Here is a 22,769-nt window from a genome sequence, read left to right as displayed (position 1 = left end):
TGAACCAGCCCTGTACCTCCCATGGAGCCAGAGATCTCCCCATTCTTTGCTCTGCTAAATTTATATCAAGCTGACAACTCAGGGGGCGTGTCTTTTTGTACTGCAGCTAAGTGGGCGTGTCTGTTCTCTCCCTATGACAACTCAGGAGGCATTTGAAAGATGAAACTGAGCATGTGCGGCCTTCTCAGTGAGCAGGACAAAGAAATAAGAAATTAAGTGGCGCTATACAGATACATTTTACTGAATAACTCAGTGGCTATACAACATTTTTAATTGCATGCAATTACAAAAGTATTCGGATTCAGGTGCTGGTCTAAAAACTGTAGAATATTTTTTGTGGGATAACACCTTTAAGGCAGCATCTGAGAATAATATGAATATATATATATATATATATATATATATATATATATACCTAGAGTTAATTCAAAATGAATCTATATATCAAACAATAGCAGCAAATTTTACTTGTGCATCCTGTTAATGAGTAAACATATTTATTCTGAAATGAGAAATCTAGAAATGGTCTTGTAAATTAATTAATACCAGGGAAATTCACTTTTATTGCTAGTCAACATACTGAGATACATGTGTATATATATATATATATATATATATATATATATACTGTGTATATATATATATATATATATATATATAAAGGAAGGTGCAAGGGGCCGTCATTGATGGAAGGTATGTGTCACTGAGATTCCTTGTCTCAGTGAGGTAAGAGACAGTAGTTTTAAGTGTCAGCGGTAGCTAGTGCTGACTGACACTATTTTTTGTTAGTATGGCAGTAAAGCCGATCCGGGCGGGCTCTTACTGGGGGTAACGAAAGTGGTGAATGGGTGGCTTCTCCCCGCGCTCCAGGCCGGGTTTTTTTTGGCCTCAGCTGGGTGTGGTTTCTCCTCCATCTGACAGAGAAGCTGGGGAGTCTCCTCCATCTGACAGAGAAGCTGGGGAGTCTCTGTGTTTTGGGACCTGTGAATTTGTGCCTTGCTAAAGGGCTGAGAGCCGCATGCCGGGAAACAGACCCATAAAGCCTGCTGTGGAGTGCGGATAGAAAACTGCTAACCAGGTGAAGATTTTGTTTTATAAACATTGCATGGTGTGAACAAACAGCAAGATTGTGAACGGTCATTTTGTTTTTCCTTATGTGTGAATAAACACCAAACTGTTTAAGTTAAAGACTTTGTGATTGCCTCTATACTGCGTCCGCTAGTCTGTCTACCAGAGCAAAACCCCACTATATATATATATATATATATAAAAAAGGCTATGTCTACAAATCATTTTCCGCTTCTGCCAGATGTATTCCCCAATGTATACCTTCTACAGAAAACTGCAGTGAATGCCCACTGTATACGGGGGAGGGGGCACTCCTGAATGTCAGCAAGAATGTTTCCGATCACTGATAGTTAAAAGAGGCGAGGAACTGAAACACAAAGTACATTAAAACTTGCCAAACTTCCCATTATACAATAATGAAACCTTATTAACACAAAACGTATTTAAATAATAATGAATTCCTACAATTTACACTAGATATCTGCTTGCTTTTTTAGATAAAACTTACTTGACAGGTAAAAGTAATTTCTAACCAGTCTAGGTGATGCTCTGGGTAGTTGGCTTACTAGCATTGCCTAGTCTGGATGAACATGCACAAGTTTTCAGTCTATGGATGTAAATTAAAATGCTCTTATTCAATGACAGCAAACATTTAGGAGCAACTGAAATACAAAGTTACAAATACAAGTTCTCTCCATGTCATGCTTCTTCAACACTTAATTTGCAACTGATTTCCAAAAGCTTTCACTTAAAAAAAAAAGTTGAGGTCAACCATGGCAGTTATAACCTGGGCTAGTACAGATTTTTCTGATGTGGAGTTAAAGGGATTCCGTTCAGTTAGATTGCCGTAATCTGATGCCAGTAACCTGATGCCAGCACAGGGAAGGAACACTATACCGGCACTGCGCATGCGCGAGCTTGCGCATCGTGAGATTACGACAATCTAACTGTGACGAAAGGAGGAGATTCGGAGGACATAGGCGGTGCTGGGCTCCTTCACAGGGGGGCGTGGCTAGGCACCAGGAAGGTTAGTGCAGCCCCTTGGGCTCCTTACAAAGCTCATTTACATATCTCTAAAATATTTTTTTCAACAAAATAAAAGGACACAGCCCTATAGGACTGGTATATTGCGGATATGTCAGCGGTGATCTAGCCGTGCATGTCCGCAGCTCTATAACCAAAAACGAGGTGACAGAAACCCTTTAAGCCATTGAACATATCATTACTGTTCAGCTATAACTGATAGAAGTAAATGTTCCCCCAAAGTATAGGAAACTTAAATCCCAACCACAGATTCTGGCATTAAAAAGCCAAATCAGGGATACCAGAGATGTTTGCATTAACCTTTTCACTTGCTTATGCTGCCAGGCACAAGACCAATGGTCAACATTGGAGGCTTGTGATCTGCCGGACCTCAGCTGCACTGTATTAAAAACAGGCATGATTTTGTACAGGAAATCACTGCAGAAATTGTCTGTTAAAACCTGGGGCGTTTCTGTGGTCTCAAAAGATCCGGGGCCCATGCTCAATGCATATGGCCCAATTCTCTAAGTCAACCAAATGTCCCAATTCTCTAAGTCGGCCCACCTCCAACATGCAGTTCCATATAAATAACATTACCCCTCAACTTTCAGTCCCATGTAAATAACATCACTCCACCCCACTGTCCCATGTTAATAACTTCCCTCCATTCAGCCCTAACATACAGTCCCAATTAAATAACTACAACTCCCAGCATTGCTCTGCCTCTCCCTTCACTTACCTCTCCTCATGTACCAGACCTCAGCACAGCTTCTTCCCAAGACTTCTCTTCACTGCTGAGCCGTCCTCTTGTCACATGATGGTGACATCATGGCAGGTCCTTTTCAGCTACTGCATTAGAAACTGATCACATGGACTGTGATGTCATCACAGGTCCTTCAGCTTTTGCAGGGCATTAGATTTAATTATATTGCTATCCCGAGGATGGCAATACAGTTGGATCTATCTGGCAGGCAGGACTTTTGGGGCCTGGGACAAAACATCAGGGGCCCAAGCCCCGAATGTTTTATAAGAAAAAAAGATGGTTCCAGCACTTGTAATAACTCAGTTGCCTTTATTTCTTTCTTGTAACATCTAACTCACATGGACACAATCCTTCACCCTAGCATGGTTGACTCGTTTCGAACACAGGTGTGTTCTTAGTCGTAACTATGTTTTAGTGTCTCCATATTCTGAGAGCCATATTTTTTTGATCTTTTATGCGATTGTCTTAGGTAGGGGCTCATTTTTTGTGGTAGGAGATGATGGTTTGATTGGTATGATATTGGGGTGCTTATGACTTGATCACTTGTTATTACACTTTTTGTGATGTAAGGTGACAAAAAATTGCTTTTATGACACAATTTTTATTTTTTTCACCTGAGGGGTTAGGTCATGTGATATTTTTATATAGCAGGTCGTTATGGACTTGTAAATTCCTAATATGTATGCTTTCTTTTATTTATTTATTTAAGTTTTACACAATAATATAATTTTTTAAACAAAAAAAAAAGTTTTTGTGTCTCCATAGTCTGAGAGCAATTGTCTTAGGTAGGGCATCATTTTTTCAGGATGAGATGATGGTTTGATTGGCACTATTTTTGGGTGCATATGACTTTTTGATTTCTTGTTATTACACTTTTTGTGATGTAAGGTGACAAAAAATGGCTTTTTTGACACCGTTTTTATTTAGTTTTTTTTACAGTGTTCATCTGACGGGTTAGGTCATGTGGTATTTTTATAGATCAGGTTGTTTCGGACGCGGTGATACCTAATATGTCAACTTTTTTATTTTTTTTACATTTAACACAATAAAAGCATTTTTGAAACAAAACAAATAATGTTTTAGTGTCTCCATAGTCAGAGAGCCACAGTTTATTTTTTATTTTTTGGGCGATACATAATAGACATGGCCTTGCTCATTCGCAATTCGCCGAACATGCAAACCTATGTCGATATTCGCACGCGCCATATTTTTTTGCATAGCGCCGAACTTTGACCCATGACACATCCATCAGGTGGAACAGGACAGCCAATTGAGATGTTTCAGCACATGGACACACCCCCAACCCTATAACAGAACCCGATCTGGCAGCCATTTTACATTATGTGTGTAGGGAGAGGTTGTATTTTGGAGCAGGGACAGTTAGGGACACCAAATGCTAGCTTATAGGGCCACAAAAGTCCTTTTAAGGACTGTTATAGGTGTGCTCTCTATATGTGCGATATAGAGGGGTGTAATATACTTATAATGTACTTTCTAACATAGAAATTATATTATAGTGTATTTGTATTGTGCAGCAGTTGTGTGCGGTTCTGCTGTGATACCACAGCAAGATAGAAGGACAAACGCTATTGGAGTAACTAATTGCAATGGGTGTGATATACCTGTTGCCCCCCAAAAAAACTGCTTGAGGGCTGCGATATACCTGTTTCCACAAAATCCTGATTGAGGGGTGCTATATACCTGCTTCCGCCAAATACTGATTGAGGAGTGCCATATACCTTCTTCCACAAAATACTAATTGAGGCGTGCTATATACCTGTTTCCGCCAAATACTGAATGAGGGGTGCATATACTTTCTTCCACAAAATACTGATTGAGGGGTGCTATTGCTATATACCATATTCCACCAAATACTGATTGAGGGCTGCGATACACCTGCTTCCAGAAAATACTGATTGAGGGGTGTAATATAACTGTTTCTGCCAAATAATGATTGATGGGTGCTATATACCTGTTTCCGTCAAATACTGATTGAGATGTGTCATATACCTTCTTCCACCAAATATTGATTGCGGGCTGCGATACACCAGCTTACACAAAATACTGATTGAGGGGTACCATATACCTGTTTCTGCCAAATACTGATTGAGGGTTGAGGGGTGCTATATACCTTATTCCACAAAATCCTGATTGAGGGGTGCTATATACCTGTTTCTGCCAAATACTATATACCAGTTTCTGCCATATACTGATTGAGGGGTGCTATATGCCTTCTTCCACAAAATACTGATTAAGGGGTGCTATTGCTATATACCTTCTTCCACCAAATACTGATTGAGGGCTGCGATTTTCCTGCTTTCGCAAAATACTGATCGAGGGATGCCATATACCTGTTTCCTCCAAATACTGATTGAGGGGTGCTATATAGCTGTTTCCGCAAAATACTGATTGAGGGTTGCCATATTCCTTCTTCCACAAAATACTGATTGAAGGGTGCTATTGCTATATACCTTCTTCCACCAAATACTGATTGAGGGCTGCGATACACCTGCTTCCACAAAATACTGATTGAAGGGTGCCATATACCTCTTTCCGCCAAATACTGATTGAGGTGTGCCATATACCTTTTTCCACAAAATACTGATTGAGGGGTGCTATTGCTATATACCTTTTTCCACCAAATACTGATTGAGGGCTGCAATATACCTTCTTCCACAAAAACTACTCTTCTCTACGGACTTAGGCAGAGGGTCATTTAGAAAATGACAGGCAGAGGAAGAGGCAGACTGTTCTGCAGGGATGGTAGGGGTCGGGCAGGTGAACCAGGCCGGAGCCTAAGTGGGAAGTTGGAGAAGGTGCGTGTGATTATGTCAAAAGATGCACCAGAGTTGGTTGAGTGGCTCACTCAGCCTTCTGCTTCTGCACCCTCCTCATCCTCTGTATCTGCACCCTCCTCACTCTCTGCTGTGTGCACTGCCTACTCCAAAATCTCTAATGTCAGTGGTGGTGAAGGTTAAGATGATGACGTGTCAATGGATGTCACATGGGTGCCCACAAGAGAGGAAGAGGAGGGGAGTTCAGAGGGAGAGACGGAGCAGCAGATAGGGAGGAGAAGGAGGAGAAGGATGAGAAGCAGGCAGAACTCGCAGTGCACAGGAGGCAAAAAGCAGACTGCAAATGTATCTGGAGCGAGCCATCCACCACATCCACATCTTGCGCTCCCAGGACTCCGGCACATGGCTCCCAGTGTGGGCTTTTTTTAACGTGTCAGTTGCTGACAATAGTGTTGCCATCTGCAGCCTGTGCTGTCAACGCATAATTCGCGGTAAGCCCAACACTAACCTAGGGACGACCGCTTTAAGAAGGCACCTGACATCTGAACACAGACACATGTGCTCTAGAAAACACAGGCAGGGAAGGTACATAACTTTTACTGTCTACTGGGTGAACCTTCTGATAGCCGCCAAGCATGTAACCCTTGGCACCTGTGTGGATGTGCAGGCCTGCCTCTTCTTCTCCTCCTCCTCCTCCTCCATCCTCCGTCTCCTTTTCAGCTGACTCCTCCCTTTCCACTGCTACCGCCTTTTCTGATGCACCTTCCAAGCTCCCCAGAACCTATTCAACGTGCCAGGTGAGACGTTGCCATGCTGTGCTGCAGGTGTTGTGCCTGGAAGCCAAAAGCCACACCGGTCCTGCACTCCTTTCAGCTCTGCGGTCACAGGCCGATCAGTGGCTAACTCTGCTCAATTTGACAGTTGGTAAAGTGGTGTGCGACAATGATGCCAATCTGCTGAGCTTGCTGAAACAGGGCAAAAATAGACATGTGCAAAATGAGACACGTGCCATGTATGGCACACGTCCTGAACTAGTCATGCAGCGTTTGGTTACCAAATATCCCGGAGACCAGGACGTCTTGTGACAGGTCAGGAAAATCTCTGGCCATTTTAGAAGATCTTACATGGCCATGGCTCACCTTGCTGACGTTCAGCGGCGACACCACGTGCCCGTCAGACGTCGGATTTGTGAATTCCCAACGTGCTTAACTCCACCTTGTATAGGCTTGTTAAGTTGCTCCAGCATAAACTTGCCATTAACGACTACCTGTACGAACTCTGCGGCAGGACAGGTTCTGGGGAGCTTGTTTTTTTTTCACAGTGCCAGTGGCTGCTCATGCGTGACGCATGCAGACTTTTGCGACCTTTTGATGAGATCACCAAACTGGTCAGTTGCAGCCAGGGCTCCATCAGTGACATTGTACCTTACACCTTCTTTCTGGAGTGTGCATTGCGTTGAGTCATTGATCAAGCCATCGAGGAGCAGGAGCTGGAAGATGAGGAAGTCGCAATGCTGAATGAATTCCCAAGGGGGCTACTCCATCTGAGACAAGTCAGCAGGAGTCTGAAGAGAAGTCAGAGAAGAATGGCGGTTGGGGGGAGGAGGAGGAGTGGCAATAAGAGAATGCTTTAAACTTTTTGTGGATCCCTGGTGTTGTCCGTGACTGTGAGGAGGAGACCGAGGACGACTGGACTCTTCTGGACGATGAGCCAGGACGCTTCAATGCATCCAATTTAGTGCAAATGGGGGCCTTTATGCTCCAGTGTTTGAAGAGGGACCCCGTATAAAAGCATAAAGGTCAAGGAACTATACTAGGTGTCAACATACTTAGACCCCAGTTGCAAACACAAAATGGCGGACATGTTACCAACATCACAGAGGGCTGGCAGAATGCAGCATTTCCAGGCCTTGCTTTGACAGATGCTGCATTTTGCTGTTGCGGGCGCTGGCAAAGGAATTTCCACCCATAGCAAAACAGGTGCGGGTACCAATCCTTCCTCGCCTGCAAAAAAAGGGTGGTTTGAAGATGTGTTGGTCACTTCGGATATGAGATCATTCTTGCAGCCAACGCATCGACAGCCACCCTCCGGATCCAGCCTCAGGGAATGCCTAGACCGACAGGTGTCCGACTACATCGGGTTAACGGCCGATGTGGACGCTCTGAGAAACGAGGAACACCTTGACTACTGGGTGTGCATGCTTGACCTGTGGCCAGAGCTGGCACAATTTGCCATGGACCTCTTGGCTTGCCCCTCCTCAAGTGTCCTGTCTGAAAGGACATTCAGCGCAGCAGGGGGGATTGTGACCTATAAGTGCACTCGCCTAGCTCAAGACAGTGTGGACTACCTCACATTTCAAAAAATGAATGAGGCATAGATCTTAGAGGAATTCAACACCCGTGATGACCACGTGTAATTTAATTTCACCTATTATCATTTGGGGTTTATTCAAGAGGGGGGATTTCGTTAGCTATGTTTTTGATCCAATTTAATATTTTTAGTTATTTTAAACATATGTATTTGATATGTATTTGTACTAGCCTACATTAATATTTTTATGCTGTGACCGCCTAATGTACCTCCAGCCACAGAATCCAAAGTTCTTTGCTGTCAGGTGAATGCCTATTGGCTAATTTTGGGGGCCTGTACTGGTTGACAGTTACATTTTTATCCTGTGACCGCCTAATGTACCTCCAGCCACAGAATCCTACAAAGTTCTTGGCTGCCAGGTAAATGCCTATTGGCTAATTAGCCTAACATAGACTTATTTATATTTAATAAATGACCACCTAATTGTATTATTATTCGGGGGTAGGGCTATAATCTTTATATTATATAGATTCTAGTGTATTATATTGTGCCCTGTATTTCCCAGTAGAAAATGATTCTTGGGAAACACAGTCCTCATCCCTGACCACATTTTTGAGAGTTTCCCTTTAAGACGCATAAAAATGGCCCCTGATTAAAATACATATTTTATGTGGGAATTTTCGCCAATGATCCCCCTCTGGTATATCACTGTCCATGTTGCGGGACAATTTGTGTACTTCTAGTAAGTGTTTGCTGGCTGCAAATATGACCTGAAGGTTTTTCAGGTTAGCCTGCCATTAAAGCGAATGGGGCCCGCCGCGAACACGCGGTTCGCGAATTGTCCTGGCCGATATTCGTCCATCACTAATACCTAATATGTCTACTTTTCCTTTTTTCCCTATTTTTTTAAAACTTTTTTTTACTTGATTTTGGGAAAAGGACACTTTTATTTTTACTTGAAACTTTAAAAAAAAAATCTAAAAATTATTTTCTTTTAGCTTCTTTTTTTTCACTTTATTTTTTGTCCCACTCTGGGACTTCAACTTTTGGGAGTCTGTTCCCCTTTCCAAAGCATGACAATACTTCTGTATTGTAATGGATTGGCTGTAAGTGTATTACACATTGTAATACACTTACAGCTTCCTGCCTGTGAGATCCAGGGGTCTGGATCTCACATGCTGTCATGGAAGGCAGCCACAATGCCTAAGGAAGGCATCAGACTGCTTTACCTGCCATCAGGTCCCCGTCACATCACCTCCTTTCCCATACATCGCACATGCCGCAGTCAGCGCTGACCGTGGCAGTGCGAGTGTTCATGTACATGTACGTCACTGATCCTTAAGTCCTGACCAGATATAATGTACATGTACGTCAAAATTTGAAATTATTTTTGTTCTGTTTGAAAATCATGGACACTGCGTTCTGTGGACTCAGGAGGAGAGCGGCCATCTAGCTTGTTATCAGCGCACAGTTCAAAACCCTGTATCTCTGATGGTATGGGTGCATTAGTGCCTATAGCATGAGCAGTTTACATATCTGGAAAGGCACTATTAATGCTGAACAGTATATAGATGACTTAGAACAACACGTGTACCTGTCCAGACAATGTCACTTTCAAGGAAGGCCTTGCATATTTCAGAAAAACAATGCTAAACCACATACTGCATCTATCACAATAGCATGGCTTCACAGAAGAAGAGTCCGGGTGCTGAACTGGTCCAGACCTTTTAACAGAAAGAATTTGGTGCATAATGAACACAGTATCCGTCAAAGATTAGAGCAGCTAGAATCCTACATCAGACAAGAATGGTACAACATTCCACTCCAAAAACGCCCAGCAATTGGTCTCCTCCTCACTTCCCAGACCTTTACAGACTGGTTTTAAAGGGGGATGATACACAATGTTAGACATGGACATGTCCCACCTTTTTTGAGATGTGTTGCTACCATCAAGTTCTAAATGAGTTAATTTTCTTTTCATAAAATGGTGGAACGTCTCACTTTCTGATATGTGTTCTTTGATCTACTGTGAATAAAATATGAGTCTATGGGATTTCAAAATCATTGCATTCTGTTGTATTACCTTTATTTACATTTTACACAGTGTCCCAACTTTTTTGGATTTGCAGCTTTTATCAAATTATAAATTAGTGCCACAGCTTGGTACTGCTTGTACTCAAGCATTGGATTGGAGAAGGACAAATAAATCACACTCCAGAATGTGCTGCAGTAAACTATACTTTACTTTTCTTTTATTAGGACTGGTTAATAGTACTTTGCATTGCAGCCCTTTTTCTGTCTCAGTCGTATTGATAGATCACGTACATCTGTCTCAGTTGAAATTTCCATCTGGTTGAAACCTCTAGCAACTTTTTCTTGAGGCAGTAAAATTAAATATAGTACAAATTGTGTAGTATTAATAAAATATGGTATAGGCTGCATTATATCTGCAAAGAATAAATCAAGGCAAACTGGACCTGGATAAATGAGAACCTTCACAGACATATAGGCTGCATTATTTTCCTAACTACAGCCTATGTACATGTTAAGTGAACAAATAAATAATTTATCAAAAGTTGATGGCATATAGATTTTCTTCATTGTCAGCACAAGCGAATAGGACAAGAATATGTCTTACTTTTGGATTTGAAAAACACTGGAAGTTGGGCAATGACTCAAATTTAGTACTTCTTGTAAGCCTTGTTCATGCTGCCATTGCTACATAGAACAAAGTTGCTGCCACACGAAATTTTTTTGATTTGCAAAAATAAAATAAAAAATGCATTTGGAAATGCTAGCCTTGTGCTGAATTTTCACAAATTGTGTTTTTCAGCACATGCATATTTTATTGTTTTTCAAGCCATGCATTTTTTTTTTACAGGAAAATATATATCCTCCTCTTTAAAAAAGGTAATTTAAAAACATAAAAGAACACAAAAGCAGGCCAAAAAACATTGATGTCTATCGGGCAAAAACACCACAAACAGACAAAAAGTCACACTTAAAGCATTCAACTCAAGGGGAGAAAAATGACCAAAATTTGGAGGTGGCTTCTTTGTCTAAATAACACCCCTTGGTGACACGCTCCTGGTGCAAACAACCCCTTTTTCATGATTCCCTGGGACTTTACTGCACCCATCACTATTCACATTGCCACATATACACTCTCTCTGTTCGACCCTGTGGGGGTGAATACATGTACCAAACAGATGGGGCACCTGCATTAACCTGCCATCTTCCAGCTTAACATTCTCCCTGGGAAATGTGGCCAGCATCACAGGCTTCCCTTTATTCTGCCAGACCCAGGCCAGATGAGCTCGGCTTGTCATAAACACTGCCTCCCTACCTAGTAGAAACTGTCTAAAGGCATTCAGTGCCCAACTAACGGCCAGACACTCATTTCTACTGTTTTCTGAGTGACAATAACATGCTCTCGCACTCTTTGATTCTTGCTCTCATGCTCAGGTCTTTTCTTGTACTGCTGCAGCTCTTGACTGGACTGTTTGCATAGTTGCTCCCATTCATGGTCGTGTTCAGACCCTTTCTCCTTGACTTTGCGGTGCTGCTTCAGCAGAGCACGCTTGCCCCCGCTCGCTCCTTTTTCAGCAGTGGTTTCTTCAGATTTGGCCTCAGTTTCATGGACTTCTGCTTCTTCAGTGGCTCTCCCCACTTTGGCAGACCCCTCTTCAGCCTTATCCTTGGTCTCTGGAACATCCTAGGATTTCTTCCACTTCAAGACCTCAGCCTTAGCATCTTCGACCTCTGTTTCTTTGGAGCCTCCATTCACTTTATTAGCCTTCTCATCCTCCATGGACATGGCATCATATCCTTGCCTTCTTAACTCCTCCTCCTCTTTCTCATCAAGGTTGGAGGTCCTGGGGACATCGGGATCTTCACCAGACTCGTCGTCTTCTGGCATTTTCTCCAGAGGCTCACTTAGGACACTGTTCTTCTTACGGTAAGAATTCAGGAGAGCCAACCCACAGTAGTAGACAGGATCCACATACTGGTTGTCCAACTCCTTGTATCTCTTCCCCAGCAGGCTGCTGGCTACTTGGACTGCTTTGCAGGTGAAGGCAACGTCTTTCAGGACCAGGTCCTGGCTACCCACTGCCATGAGTCTCTTGGCCTCTGCATCCACATCATCCCCATCCATGTGTTCAGCAGAAAGATCTTCCGTTTTCTCTGCCTCGGTCGTCACCGCAGCGCCACCATCTCCAGATCCTTTCTTCTCACTCATTTCTTTCGGGGTCTCGTCCTTTGACACCCTGCAGCCTTCTTCGGTTACTCTGTGAAGACAGCTAGTCTTTTCTTTATTAGATCTAGGGACTGTATAGAGAAGAAGGAATCATCCTCCTGCTTGCAGCTGTACCGACATGTCAGGTCATTTACTACGGCTTGGGTATGGATCTCAGACATTAGGCTGAAGTCTCCCCACTTTACTCTTGTCATGTCAAATACAACCGTCATCTGGTCGCTACTAGTAACCATCTCAACTTCGCAAGACTTCGACCTGGTAGCTCCCCTCTCGGAGTTGCTAATGGTCACAGCGCATACATCCCCTATGCCGCTCGTGTCATTGTTAACACTGACCTCTAGTGGCATTGACAAGTTAATCCCTACCTGGGACATTACTTTATTGATCATAAAACACTGTGGAGACTGCATATCCACCTCTGGTACGTGTGGTACACCCTCTAGGACTGCCACCCTTTCTTGCATGTTCACCAGAGTAGGATTGCTCCACTCTGTGCTCACAATATTTATCAACCCTTCTGCCTTTTTTATAATTTTTCCTCCAGGGGGCGCTATTTCCCCGACCACATCCTGCAACGGAAAAGGCATGTCATCATCATCACCTATTTCACAAGATGTCAAATTTTCATTTTGCATTTTACTTTATTTGAAGGGCCAGAAACCACTTCTGCAGGAGTTTCACCACTAGCTGCAGGAGTGTTTCCCCACAGTCCCCATACCAAAAGGAAACCACGGCCCCACTTCACCTCATGTATGAGTACCTTAACATCAAGTTCACATCTTTTGCAAAAGTCCACATTGTCATTGTTCAAGTAACTTGACACTTTCACTTTGCATCTTATCTGCACCCTTGTTTCCAATGGTCATTTCACTCACACCACCGAGTTCAATGGGTATCTCCTCCAGATCCTGAGGAATTTTAATGGTGTGTTCTCCTGATATAATAGGATAAATTTTAAATATGATACAATAAAAGTATAAGTTTTAATAATTAATCAGTCAGTGAGGAATAAGGGCCACAGATGGTCCTAGAGACCCTTGAAAATTTTTCGATTTAAATAATAATGTGGTCACCTCCTGAGAGACCTATATGTATGTTGGTCGTACAATGGGTATCTCCGTCACACTCTCATTTAAAGGGACAGGGACAACGCCTGGACTGGACTGGACTGCCTGGACTGGACTGTCCTCCTCCATAAGGGCACACATTTGTGTAGCAGTCTCTAGTCCTGGTGTTTTTACACAGACTGGCTTGGCAGATAGCAACTGCTGCCGGCTAATACCACAACACAGGGCTTCTGAAGCATTAGGGCACTGGTCAGCAACATGCCCAACCTCCAGAGCCCTGCTCACTATCATTTTGTCTGCTATACAAGTAATAACTGGACCGCTTTTACCCAGGGGCATAGCTAAAGGTTCATGGGCCCTGATGCAAGAGTTCAGCTTGCCCCCCCTCAGTGCTTTGTGGCCAGGGGCAGGGAAGTACATTGCCTTCAAGCTGCCTGCCAAAGATTGAAACGGCACCACCAGCTCCCCCGGCCCATGTCAAATGCTTGACATGACCCCTTCCCTCCAGCCAGAGTTGTTGTTGCTTGACCAGCATGCACTTTCTATAATACAAGTGTCTTCTTATGTGCCACAAAGGTCTTTGGGCCCCCTCAGGCTCCTGGGCCCAGTAGCGACTGCTACCTCTGCACCTCTATAGCTACGCCCCTGCTCTTACCCAATGTCGTCACAGGTGCAGTCGCCTTGGAAGATGAGGGCGCACTATTTACCTCTCTACCGAATTCATCATCTTTTTCCTGGATCCTGGGAACCGCCTGCCCAGGATTGCATGCAGAATCCACAATAGCCGCAGCTACTTCCGATTTCGCAATCCTGCTTCCTCTTACGTGGGCTAGCATGGGATCCTTGAGATTCGCTATTCCCCAGTAACTTCTGGTAACTGATGACACCGGTAAAAAGTCTCTTTCTCCAGATAGGGGTTGCTCCTAGCAATGTCATTACCATTTCTCCGCACATCCTCTCCAGGACTCTGTACACACTGACAAGGGGACATATACACTCCGGAGTACACTCTGCTCTCCATCTTCTTGTCTGCCCGACAGTTGTCCTTGGCAATGGCATATATCTTGGTCTCTGGAACTCCAGCTGCAGAACTTAAAGCATTCTCTCCGCTCCATAGCTGCCAAAACAACGGAAAGTCTTTGCTCAGTATGAATTCCTCCCTCAGGGTCTCACATATCACGAGCTCCCATTGTACAGAGCCACAGTCCACTACAAAGGCCAGGGCCTTTAGTATCTGTCTTTGGCCCCATCTCCAGAAATTCCAGAACTTCGGGCCTTGTTGGCGGGAGGCTAGCTTAACCCATGTCGGGAGTCCCCCAATCACTATATCGCAGGATCTCTCCCATGGGCTCCACCCAGCCGCAGCCATTTCCGCCGGTCAGTCTCTTTTACTCGGCTTCTGGCCCTTTAAATCCTGCACAGTTTTCTTTGCAAAACAGAAAAAAAATCCAGAAATGACACAAGCGGTTTTTCGGCAGCACCTGCTCTTTTCTGTGATGTCGTTGCCCCTAACAACCACTTTCTGTTGTGTCCTCTCAGCATGGACATTGCCTGCATCCGACACCAATTGTAAGGGATCGTCTCTTATCCGGGGGTCATTCTCACAGACTTTGCTACAGACACCAGATTGAAGTCCAAACAATGCTTTATTTTCAAGCACATCAGCACAAAACAGCAACCAAAATATAAATCGAAAACATAAATCCTCAGCCGTCTGGACACTGAATAGACAGTCTTTCCCTCTCTATCGGGATCTGGGTCTATCACCCAGCTCCCCAAAACACATTACCAGTGCTTACGCCACACACAGAGTTAGAGGGTCCCAGCTTCCACAGGCCTTAACACAGCCTGCTCCTTTCCCAGACTGGGAGCCACACCCGAGTCCAGCAACAGGATTAAATAGCATTCCTGGACATGGGCATATTCCAAAATCCCAGACTGGAGCATGGGGAACAGGTACCCACCTAGCACATTACCTGTTCCCAGTAAAAGCATGCCCGGACTAGCTGGAGCCAGCTAAGCTAACTACCTTGGTGTCCACCAACTAACTTAGTGGCCACCTATATCTAGGGCGTTTACTCCACCAAGGCCGGACCCCTTGGTGACACGCTCCTGTTGCAAACAACACTCCTTTTTCATGCTTCCTGGACTGCACCCATCACTATTCACATTGCCACAATACATATATATATATATATATATATATATATATATAACAAAAAGTAGATGAGCAGCACACACTAGGAAGGTGCAATTCCTTGGAGCAGACCACGGACTGGATCCAATTCGAATATGTATAGAAAAAATCCATGGCAGCACACAGAAATACGTGAAAAGCAGGGTGTTTATTCCCCCATGTGAAGACAGCAACGTTTCAGCTCTCTCTATGGAGCCTTTGTCAAGCCATGGCTTGACAAAGGGGGAATAAACACCCTGCTTTTCACGTATTTTTGTGTACTGCCTTGGATTATATATATATATATATATATATATATATTTATATATATGTATAGTAAAACTTTACAAACAAATTATAATCAGTTTTTAACACTTTTGAACCAAAATTCCACAAGTTGCATTGTAAAGAGCAAGATTGTATTTACTTTGCAGAACTTTATCTGTTATGTGTTAAATAAGTGTTCTGCGACTGGAAAATGTTAAAGCAGTTTTCCAGGAATTTTATATTCATGGCCTATCCACAGCACATGCCATCAACATTAGATCGGCACGGGTGTGACACCCCACGTCCCTGCTGATCAGCTGTTTGGGAGCTGCTCTGGCAATGTAGATAGGCTCTGGTGCTACACATCCATTGTGTAATGGATGGAACTAGTCCAGCTTCCACTACATAATGTTAATATGTGATTAAAAACATTGTTCAGGAATGTTATATTGCTGGCCTATCCTTAGGACAGCCCATATCACATTGGCATGGGTCCAACAACCCACATCCCTGAAGATCAGCCATTTAGGGTACGGCCACATGGTCAGGTTTCTGCATGCAGGTTTGGAAGCCAAAATCAGGAGTGGATCATAAAAGGAGGGAAAGTATGAAGAACAGGTAGGACTTTCCTTTTTTGAATTCACTTCTGCTTTCGGCTTCTAAAACTGAATGCAGAAACCTGACCATGTGGTCGTACCCTTAGGAGTAGCTCCAGAGCTGGAAATAGGTGCTGGAGATATACACCTTTGTCCATTTGTGTAGTGGATGTAACTGGTTACTGAAGCACTGCTCCTATTGAAGTGAATGGAAGGGGGATTTAAATGGACACTCTTCAAAAAGGGATATTTTTCAGAATTATTAGCTGTTTTTTATTTTTCATTTTCATTAGTCATTAGTCCTTCTGTAGTGGTCAACACATGTGATAAGACCTCTATATAAATAGGTAATAAACTTTCAGTTTACTGCTGCAGTGAGAGGAAAATGTTAACATAACTAATCGTCATAATAATAGTAGGTGTAGAAGTAGGATAACAGTATGACAGCACGATTTTTCTCTGCATAGACCTAGATGAATATCTCCGGATAAGAGTGTGTTTGTGATTAGTGTAATTTGTGATTGTCTAAGTCACTACAGGGGGCTTTCGCTGGCCTCAGTAATGGTCTGACTGAAAGAGTTAAAAGGGTTTGACAACATTTTATAACAGATCGCCTATCTCTGACCTGTTTTACCAAGCACAACACCGTACATTTTATAGCGGCTGTGCTTGGTATCGCAGCTCAGCCCTGCTGTGAGAAGGCTACGACGCCAGAGAATAGGTCATCAGTTAAAGTCTGGGAAAAAAAACCTGGCTGTCTGCCATACATAGAGGAAGTTAAAGAGCCAGGACAGGAAGTAGAATATATGGAGTGACATAGAATATTCACATATGGCTGTTAATATGTAATATTTTTAATAGTTTTGTCCTGTTAAATACACAAATTATTAATTATAATGAATCTTTCCATACAAATCTATATATAAATCTGCTCAGGTCCTCCTGCTCTATAAAATATTAATGGAATACTGGAATAGTATATTGAATTAACAATTCCATTTTAAATTATGCAGAAAAAACTTGCTCCCAAAACAAACACACAAATACGCACATGTCTCTGGTTCGGTGAAAGCACAAGGCTCAGGGCTTAAAGCAACAACTTCTACTATTGTACCGCAGAGTTAGATTAGATATCAATCTTCTGTCTATCTATCTAGTTCATATCTTTATCTATTTCATTTTTATCTATCTATCTATCTGTTCATCCATCTAAAAGCATATAATATTTGTGTGGGATTTGTGTAATGTTCTGGTATTTATCATTACATAACCGCCATACCGTCTGTGACTTTTGTCCGTTTGGCATGTTAGAATGATTTTGCAACTGTACAGCTTTCCAGAGAAAATAGGATTTGTGGTTAGCGCTCTCAGTTAAGAAGCTGAGCGACCTTTCATCATAATGAAGACACCAGAGATTTCTATGAGGGTGACTCTGTAGGATTCTTCCTCTTCCAACCTTCTTAGTGGCAAGCGGCAGTGTTCCAACGAACTTACAGTGAACTGCTAGAGCTGTGAGAATATAATCTTTTAATGAAGCTGCACATTGATGAATCTATAGGGTATAGGTTTCAGATGTAGGCTTTACATATCTGCCTCCCTTGTTCACGGGTATAATGTTTGAGCAACTCTGGATCAGCAACACAAGAGCAGTTATGTGAGATTATATTCTAATTAACCCCTTCTACCCTGGGCCAGTTTTCACCCTCTTGCTCAGGCCATGTGTCACTTTATGTGGTAATAACTTTGGAACACTTTTACTTATCCAAGCCATTCTGAGATTGTTTTCTCGTGACACGTATTTCATGACAGCCATAAATATGAGTCAATATACTTCACCTTTATTTATAAAAAAATCACAAATTTCCGAAAAATTTTGAAAAATTAGCAATTTTCAAAATTTCATTTTAAAACAGAAAGTGATACCTCATAAAATATTTATTACTTAACATTCCCCATATGTCTACTTTATGTTGGCATCATTTTGTAAATGTCATTTTTTTTTGGGGGGGGGGGGAGGGGGGAAGTTAGACGGCTTATCATTTTAGAAGCAATTCTTAAAAAATTTTAAGAAATTTCCAAAACCTACTTTTTAAAGATCAGTTCAGTTCTGAAGTCAATTTGTGGGTTTACATAGTAGAAACCACCCATAAATGACCCCATTGTAGAAACTACATTTCTCAAGTTATTCAAAACTGATTTTACAAACTTTGTTAACCCTTTAGGTATTCCACAAGAATTAAAGGAAAATGGAGGTGAAATTTCTAAATTTTAACTTTTTTTTACAGATTTTCCATTTTAATCCATTTTTTCTTTAACACATCAAGGGTTAACAGCCAAACAAAACTCAATATTTATTACCCTGATTCTACGGTTAAAAGAAAACACCCCATATGTGGTCATAAACTGATGTAAGGGCACACGGCAGGGCACAGAAGTAAAGGAGCGCCATATAGTTTTTGGAAGGCAGATTTTGCTGGACTAGTTTTTAGACACCATGTCCCATTTGAAGCCCCCCTAATGTACCCTACAGTAGAAACTCCCAAAAAGTGACCCCATTTTGGAAACTAGGGGATAAGGTGACAGTTTTTTGGGTACTATTTTAGGGTAGGCAAGGTAACCAAAAAATGGCTGTTCTGGCACAGTTTTTATTTTCTGTTTTTTACAATGTTCATCTGACAGGTTAGATCACGTGCTATTTTTATAGAGCAGGTTGCTACAGACGCGATTAAATCAAACAGCTGGGTGTTGTTAGGGGCAGTGATAGGGGAGTGTCTATGTAACTATCTGGATCGGAAGAGCTATAAACTAGCTAGGCATTAGGGGCAGTGATAGGGGAGTGTCTATGTAACTATCTGGATAGGAAGAGCTATAAACTAGCTAGGCATTAGGGACAGTGATAGGGGAGTGTCTATATAACTAGCTAGGTGGGAGGAGCTATAAACTAGCTGGGCATTGTTAGAGGCAGTGATTGGGAAGTGTCTATGAAACTAGGTGAGTCAGAGGAGCTATAAACTAGCTGAGTGTCCTTAGGGGCAGTGATAGGGGGGTGTCTATGTAACTAGCTGGGTGGGAAGAGCTATAAATTAGCTGTGGATTTTTAGGGGCCGTGATGGGGAAGTGTCTATGTAACGGGATATATGGGAGGGGCTATAAATTAGCTGGGCATAGTTAGGGGCAGTGATAGGGCAGTGTCTATGTAACTAGCTGGGTGGGAGGAGCTATAAACTAGCTTGATGTTGTTAGGAGCAGTGATAGGGGAGTTTCTATGCAACTAGCTAGGTGTGAGGAGCTATAAACTAGCTAGGCATTGTTAGGGGCAGTGATAGGGTAGTGTTTATGTAACTAGCTGGGTGGGAGGAGCTATAAACTAGCTGGGTGTTGTTAGGGGCAGTGATAGGGGAGTGCCTATGTAACTAGCTGGGTGGGAGGAGCTATAAACTAGCTGGGCTTTGTTATGGGCAGTGATAGGGGAGTGTCTATGTAACTTGCATGGTGGGAGGAGCTATTAACTAGCTGGGTCTCATTAGGACGGTACTGGAGCTGTGACAGGGAAAGGAGAAGTGTATCATGGGTTTGTTTGGACTCAGCAACAGGAAGTGCTACATACAAGATGCAAAGAAACCAGAGCGATTTGTATACATGGTGAAAACAGGTCAGGAGGGTCCAAATTGGAAAAGAAACATAGGAAAGATATACATGAAGTATACCAATACATGAGCACATCTGTTAAGAGCCATAGTAATCTTAACTCCTTTAAGGATGTGTTCACATCTGTGTTATAACACACCATCAGGGATTCTTTTGGAGTTGCCATTACTTTTAATAGCAGATGCATGCAATGCTATATTTGCTTTTAAAAGTACAGATTTTTCGATGGAACAGTTCAGATATGCTGTATAAAAATCTGGTTTCTGTTATTTACTCTTTCTACCCTGGGCCACATTTCACCTTCCTGACCAAGCCATTTTTTGGAAATCTGACATGTGTCACTTCATTACTTACATTTCCCATATGTCCACTTTATGTTGGCATCATTTTGTAAATGTAATTTTAATTGTTTTGGGATGGTAGATGGAATACAATGTTAGATGCAATTTTTGAACTTTTTAGGAAATTCTGTTATAAAGTGACTTTGTGGGGCTTTCATGATAGAACCCACCCATAAATGACCCCATTATAGAAACTACCTCTCTAATTATTCAAATATGATTTTACAAACTTTGCTAACCCTTTAGGTGTTCCACAAGAGTTAAAGGAAAATAGAGGATACATTTTAAAATTTCACTTTTTTTTGCAGATTTTCCATTTTAAGCCATTTTTTCCTGTAAGGCAGCGAGGGTTAACAGCAAAACTAAATTCAATATTTATTACCCTTATTCTGCAGCTTACAGAAACACCCCATATGTGGTCATAAATTGCTCTATGGGCACACTGCAGGGTGCAGAAGGGAAGGAGGAGCATATGTATTTTGGAGGGAAATTTCACTGGGATAATCTAAAATTGCAATGTCGCATCTGAAGAAGCCCTCATGCACCCCTACAGTAGAAATTCCCTAAAAGTGACCCCATTTTGGAAACTATGGGATAAAGTTATGTTGGTATTATTTTGGGGTACATAGAATTTTTGACCACCAAAATTATGCTTTTTGTGAAGCAAGGTAACAAAAAAAATTGCTGTTCTGGCACCATTTTTTTTTTTTTTATATGGCATTCACCTAACAGGATACAGTAGATCATGTGTTATTTTAGAGCAGGTTGTTACAGATGTGACAATACTAAATATCTCTATTTTTGGTTTAAATTTTTACATAAAAAGCATAAAGCATATTTTTTTATAAAGGATTTTTTTTTAAAGAAATCATGTTTTTGTGTCTCCATTCTCTGAAAGCCATTTTTTTTAATTTATTTTTGTGCTTTCTTGTGTAGGGGCTCATGGTAGGAAGAGTTGATATTTTTATTGGTACCATTTTTGGGTCATATAAGATTTTGATCGTTTAATATTATACTTTATTGGGGCAAATTACCCAAAAATTGCTGTTTTGCCAAATTTTTTATTTTTTATGGTATTCTCCTGAGGGGGTAAGTCGTGTGATATTTTTATAGAGCCAGTCGTTACGGGCGTGGTGATATCTAATATGTCTATTTTTATAATTATTTTTTTTAATTAAAAATCACTTGATCAAGGGAAAGGCATATTTTTTTTACTATAAACTCTTGTTTTTTATTTTTATAAAACATCAACTTTTTAGGGCTGATCCTTGTTTCATTGTAGTAGAATACATGCTATATTGTACTACATTGAAACTGTCAAACATTGAAACTGTGGGATTGATTAAAGTGTGACATCCGATCCTTCAAAAATGCCATTTCCCAACTGTCCAACCATTTTTGAAGGCCGTTTGACATGTGGTCACCTTTCATTTTTTACGGCTGTTGAAAAAACTGATTCATTTCACCGTTTTTTTTTTACCTCTAACCTCCTTATCTCTACCTCTAACCTCCTGAAAACACTGATAGGATGGTCACATGATCGCCCAGGTCTCATTTTCTCAGCGGCGGTCATGGTTCACCTCTCTTGCACTGTCCCAGGTAGCAGGCTAATGCTGGACAAGAGAAATGAGGCGCGCAGCATCCATGGAATGTGGCATCTTGCTGTAGGCTGTTTTGATGTCTGTTCTCCAGGCTTAGACGATGATCTCGAGAGTATTTTTCTGACTCTCCACAGCATCTTCTAGCAACCAACTTTTGTTTAATAATTAACAGGCGTCACATGGAGATCATTCTGTTGAACAGCTGTTAAAAATGGGCCTCTTGACTTCTATGGGGTCCATCAGGCCTTAAAAATGGTCAAACATATTTTTGACGGCCATTATTCACTTTAAAACAACTGATGTGTAAACACATTCATAGACTTCCAATGTTCTGAAAATTGTCATATTTCAGTGTTGTGTGAATATATCCTAAGTTTATACCACTGATTAGTTGGCTCTAAAAATTCAGAGAAAGCTTTGCTTTGTGATTTTTATTTTTAATGGAGTTGTCACAAATGTACCTGTTCGGGCTCCAGCCATGTCCCCTGGTGATGCGAGTGTCACGACCCTTGGTCATGGTCGTGACTCCTTGGGAGCCGCATGCAGTTACCCGCGGTTTTGGTGTTGTGTCAACCGCAGCTGGGGGCATTTAGTGGTTTGCCTCAGGTGCGGTTGCCGCGGATAACAGGCATGCGTGCGGTTGCCCTTGGCAACGTGTTTTATGTGCACTCCCTTTGTCTGTTTGGGGTGCACTAGGTCATGTGTTGTATGCACGGAGACACTTTCCTTCACCTGCGGTTGTCCGCGGCAACGTCTGTTGCTGTGTGCATGTGGTGGCAGGGTCTCGGCCTTCTGGCTGTTCCCCAGAACATGGTTGCCACGCATGCCGTTGCTGGCGGTAACAGGTGAGTGTGTT

The sequence above is a fragment of the Bufo gargarizans genome, chromosome 4, assembly GCF_014858855.1.
Source record: "Bufo gargarizans isolate SCDJY-AF-19 chromosome 4, ASM1485885v1, whole genome shotgun sequence".
NCBI lineage: Eukaryota > Metazoa > Chordata > Amphibia > Anura > Bufonidae > Bufo > Bufo gargarizans.
Note: the sequence above shows the minus strand (reverse complement) of the source record.